The 5,894-nt window shown below is 39.9% G+C and overlaps 1 pseudogene; it reads left to right on the top strand.

The window, feature by feature from the left end:
• Window positions 1–5,648, top strand: part of LOC102029809 — a 17,604-nt pseudogene extending 11,956 nt beyond the window's left edge.
• The last annotated feature ends 246 nt before the right edge of the window (window positions 5,649–5,894 follow it).

Below are 5,894 nucleotides of genomic sequence, written 5' to 3'. Positions count from 1 at the left end.
GAATGGAAACAGTTCTAGCCTATCTCATGTTGCTTGATGATGTCTGAAGAAAAACAGGAAGATATGGGTTGGGAAGATGATTCTCTAGCTGCAGTAGAAGTTCTTGTTGCTGGTGTCTGAATGATCTACCCAGCATGCTTTGTTCTGGTCCCTCAGTCGGATATTTCTACTTCTAGCTCTGTGGGCTCCTCTCACTATTCAGCTTGTTGCGTGTCCACCAAGGGCCTGCTTCCACAAGAGATCCTACTGTCTTTGGTTGTTCTTACACCACCTACATCTGAGGAAGTCCAAACAGTTGACCCTCAGTCTGCTCAAAAGCAGGTCAAATCTTCTTAATATCTCATGGCTTCAACTCAGATAGTACTAGACACCCTGGTGGAGAAATACCCCCCAAATTAGCCAGTCATGTTGTGGATAGAGTTTGGTAAGAATGCAATATGAACAGAGCACAGAACAAGAGGAAGTATTCTGCTTCATCAGGTGACCTGAATGAAGAAGAGATACCTGATAAAGTAGCATGCTGGGACTTTGTTGAAGCTACACACAGAACAAATTGCAGTTGTTCAAAGCACAAAAATCTCAAACCAAGAAAGCTGCATAAGGACAGGCACCATCTTTAAGTCAGCAAGAGCAAGTATTTCCAAAGGACACAGCCAATGAGAAACATGGAAAAAGAGTCAAAAGCTGCAGAAACGCCCCTTGACTCCTTTTTCACATCATGTATCTATTAGTGATGATGTTGGCATGGATGCAGATTCAGCTGCCAAAGACTTGTGATCTCTGGTCCTGATAGTCAAGTGAGATTTCTAAACCTCCAAACTAATGATGTAGCAAAGACTCCTCAGATGCATGGCACTGAAATGTCAAACTCACCTCAGCCACCCCCACTTAGTCCTCACTTGTGTGAAGTGGCTGATGAAGGAATGACGAAAACACCTTCAACTCCTCAGAGTCAGCATTTTTATCAAATGCCCACACCAGATCCCTTGGTTCCTACCAAACTAATGGAAGATAGGATAGTTTCTGCCAGTGTTTTCCACCTCAATTCCAGGAAACTGTAGAACCTACAGTGTATGTTGGTACAGCAGAAAACTTGGAAGATGAAGCTAATATAGCCTGGAAGTATTACAAGGTCCCAGTGAAAAAGGATGTTGAGTTTCTACCACCTCAACTTCCAGGTGATAAATTCAAGGATAATCCAGTTGGACCTTTTGGACAGGAAAGTGCAACATCAGTTACAGAGTTAATGGTGCAGTATAAGAAACCTTCAAAAGTTTCTGATGAATTAGTACAGCATTATCAAATTAAAAACCTGTATATTTCAGCAATAGCATCTGATGGAGAATAACAACCTAAAATTGATTCATATGCATTTGTTGAAGGAGATGAAAAATTCCGTTTTCCTGACAAAAAAGATAGACAAAATAGTGACAGAGAAGCTGGCAAAAAACCATAAGGTAGCAGATGGGTCTTCTAGTGTTACCGTCTTATCTCATGGAGATAAGGAGACGCTATGTCATTATTTAGTGCCTCTATTAAGGAAGATGCTCCACATCCTAGTAGTCATGCCTATCCTCCATCAACCAGTTTGGTTTATGACTCAGACTTGGCTGTCTCTTTTACTGACCTTATAATCAATTCTGATGAAGATGAACTAACACCTGGATCTAAAAAGTCAGCGACTGGATCAGATGATAAAAGCCAACTGTAAAGAATCAAAGACAGAAAATCTGGATTCATTATCTTGTATAAGCACTGCAAATCTTCATAAGACTTATCCTACACCACCATGATTGTAACAACATATTATGGGGTTTTCCCCAATGAACAGGAATAATGGACTATGGTAGTATGCATACTATACCTGGAGGAACTGTTCTAGAAGGAAATAGTTCTAGTACAGGAGCACAGTTCAAAATTGAAGTTGATGAGGGATTCTGTAGCCCAAAACCTTCTGAAATTAAAGATTTTTCTTATGTCTATAAGCCTGAAAATTGTCAAGTTCTAACGGCATGTTCTATGTCTGCACCTCTAAAATCTCTACCAAGCCAATGTCTGCCCCCTATCAAATTGCCAGAAGATTGTATTTACTGCCAGAGTTGGATTGTTGGAAAGTTGGAATTTGTGGTGGCTCATGCCTGTAATCCCAGCACTCGGGAGGCTGAGGCAGGAGGATCATTGTGAGTTTGAGACCAGCCTGGGCTATGAAGGGAGCTCAAGGGCAGCCTGAACTGCATAATGAGACCCTGTCTCAAAAAGACAAAAACAAAACAAAACAAAACAAAACAAAACAAAACAAAACAAAAAAAAACCCAAACAAACAAATAAAAAAAAAGGGAATTGCTTCCTTCAGGGTCTAAAATGCCATTCATCAAGGAATGGAAATAATACAGATCAAGAATGTGGAACTGCTTATACTCCTCTAACCCATACTTTTTTGGGATGCCTCCTAGCAGCACATCGCCTAGTAACAGTGGAGCAGGAATTGTTCCTTCTCCATCCACCCCTAGGTTTCCAACTCCAAGGACTCCAAGAACTCCTCAAACTCCTTGTGGAGCCAGTGGACCTGCCAGTGCTCAAGGTTTAGTCAAATATGAAAACCCAGACCTGTATTCACCAGCCTCCACCCCATCTACATGCAGACTCCTTAATTCTGTTGAAGCTGCAACTAACTGTTCCTTCCATCCCTGAAGCACACAGTCTTTATGTAACCTCATTCTTTCAGAATCAGTTAGTAGTTTGTTTAAAAGACTGTAACTTTGATAGTTACTGTATCTGTGTCTCCACCATGAATATCAAGTGTGCCTTTGTTGGAGTTTCCTTTCCAGATCCAACACAGGAAGCACAGTATAGGTTTCAGTGCTGTCATGAACAGAAAATTTGTAAACAATTCAGGATTATTTCTTGAAGATGAACTAAATATCATAGGATGCAACAGATTTTGGCAAAGAAGCAGAAAAACACTTTGAAGCTCTCAGGTCTACCTCTGCTGAACATATTAATGGAGGTCTAAAGGAATCAGAAAAATTGCCTCATTATTTGCTATTATCACTACAAGATTACTGTACTAATTTATTTTCGCCCTTTGGAGCATCAGACCAAGATCCTTTCCTCAAAATTGCTGTATTTAGCAATTAGGTTTGTGTTGAAGAGTGGGACTGTTGCAGTGACTGCTACCTTGTGTTAGAACATGGTCGTCAGTTCATGGATAATACGTCAGTGGGAAAAGTTGATGAAGCACTTGTGAAATGCTCATGCTTATATCCCTGGTCTATCTCTGAATGCTCCTCTCTTCAGCCAGTTCTTCAAAATGCTATTCAGAAAAAAACAACAGTAAGACCTTGGGGAGTTCAAGGTCCTCTCACTTGGCAACAGTTTCACAAAATAGCTGGCCAAGGTTCTTATGGAACTGATGAATCTCCAGAACCACTGCCAATTCCCACGTTTTTGTTGGGTTATGATTATGATTTTCTGGTGCTTTCTCCATTTGCTCTCCTTCATTTGGAGAGACTTATTCTGAAACCCTATGGATCTCAAAGAGATATAGCCTATGTTGTACTATGTCCAGAGAAAGAAGCTTTGTTACATGAAGCCAAAAGCTTTTATAAAGATCTTATTGCAGTATATGAGTCCTGTCGATTGGGTCAACAGAGACCTATTTCTTGACTATTGATGGATGGGATCATGAGAGTTAGATCTACTTCATCAAAGAAACTATCAGAAAAGACTATAGCAGAATGGTTTTCTCAGGCAGCTGATGGTAACAATCAAGCATTTTCTAAACTCAAGCTTTATGCTCAAGTCTGCAGATATGGCCTAGGTCCTTATCTTGTCTCCCAGCCACTGGACAGCTTTCTGCTTTCACAGTCAAATTTACTTACTCCTACAACTCAGTCTTTGATTATTCCACCTCAAATAACAAATACTGGACATGCTAATACACCATCTGCCACATTAGCCTCTACAGCAGGTACCACCATGACCATGACTTCAACTGTCATATCTTCAAGAAGATATGACTTGCCATATCTTCTTCAGTTGCCACAGCTAATTCAACCTTGACCACAAGTTCATCTTCATTATCTTCCAACTTGGATAGTGCAGTATCATCAAACAAACTACCTTAATTTCTACCCTCTGGCAGTATGAACAGTAGTGGTACAGGATTCATGTCTACACAAGCAAGCACAGTTCAGAGTGGCCAGCTAGGTGGGCAATAGTCATCAGCTCTGCAGACGGCTTGGATTTCTAGAGTCATCTTCACTTCCCACTCAGCTGCATCCTGATGTGTCTGAAAGCACAATGGATCAGGATAAAGTGGGAATCCCCACAGAGGGTAACTTATATGCAATTACCTATCCACCTGCAATTGTTGTTTATATAACTGATCCTTTTATGTATGAAGATAAAGATGAGAGCACTAACTCTTCTAAAATGTGGACTTTGGGGCTTTCTGGAAATGGTCCAGACTCTTTCTTCTCATACCAAGAGTACTGTTTCTGTATAGACTGCTCCCTGTCAGTATCTGTTACAACCTGTAAAGCATGAAAATAGACAAATTCATACCCAGCATTTAAAATCCCTGGCTTTTTCAGCTATTACCCAGTGTTGGAGACCACTTCCAACATCCAACAATGTGAAAACATTGACAGGCTTTAGTCTAGGTTTAGCCATGGAAATTGCTCTTAAAAGTCCTGATAGACCAGTGTATTTGACTTTATACACACCCATTTATTCTGGCTCTAGTGAAGGACAAACAGACAGAAGCTGGACAGGAATACAATGTTCTTTTTTGTGTGCTACTATTTATTACATCATCAAAGGTGTATTCTTGCATCTTGCACAGATCTATATGGAGAACTTTTAGAAACTTGTATCATGAACATCAATGTTCCAAATAAGGCTCATTGGAAAAAAGGTTCTGCTAGAAGATTTGGTCTACAGAAACTGGGAGTGGTGCTTAGGACTTGTACAAATGAGTTCATTACCATGAAGAGTTGTAATCTGGGAAGGATTGGTTATGGAGAATTAACAGCCTGGAGCTGTTTGCTGAGTCGTTGAAACTTGCAGTCTCTAAGTAAAAGACTCAAAGATGTGTAGAATGTGTGGTATATCTGCTGCAGATTCTCCTAGCAGTCTGAGCGCTTGTTTAGTAGTGATGGAACCCCAAGGCTCTTTTGTTATTATGCCAGATTCGGTATCAACACATTCTGTATTTCGAAGAAGCACCACTCTAAATATGCAGACATCTCAGCTAAATATGCCACAGGATACATCATGCACTCATTTACTTGTTTCCAACTTCTACTTCTGTACAAGTAGCTTTAGCTACTTATACAACTGAAGATTTAGATTTAGTTTTCAATCCTAACAATGATGGAGCAGATGGATTGAGTATCTTTGATTTATTAGATACACCAGATGATCTTGATCCTGATATCATTAATATCCTTCCTGCATCTTCATCTCCATCTCCTGTACGTTCTCCAGGATCTCATTACCCCCATGGAGGTGGTACTGGCAAGGGTCAGGGTACTGATTGGCTACTTTCAACAGAATCTCTTGATGAAGTAACTAATATTCTTCAGCAGCTATTGGCCTTTGGGTACTTTGTATCAACTGCCAAAGCAGGTCCATTACCTGACTAGCTCTGCTCAGCATGTCTTTTTTATTTATTAATTTATTTTAAAAATAAAAGGAGGAAAACATTAACAGACAGACAACATTTTACAACACAGCAAAAGAACAGTACAGACAATATGGAGTTACAAATAAAGTTGTAGGGAATTAACAATGGTTGTTTATTACATATTGCTATCTTCAAAGTGGCTTCTCATGAAAATAGATATAGAAATGCAATACTGATCAACCAAAGACTCATTGACAGTTTCTTT

The sequence above is a fragment of the Chinchilla lanigera genome, unplaced genomic scaffold (assembly GCF_000276665.1).
Source record: "Chinchilla lanigera isolate Chin_1 unplaced genomic scaffold, ChiLan1.0 scaffold00048, whole genome shotgun sequence".
In the NCBI taxonomy this organism is placed as follows: domain Eukaryota; kingdom Metazoa; phylum Chordata; class Mammalia; order Rodentia; family Chinchillidae; genus Chinchilla; species Chinchilla lanigera.
This window is presented reverse-complemented; position numbering and strand designations above follow the sequence as displayed.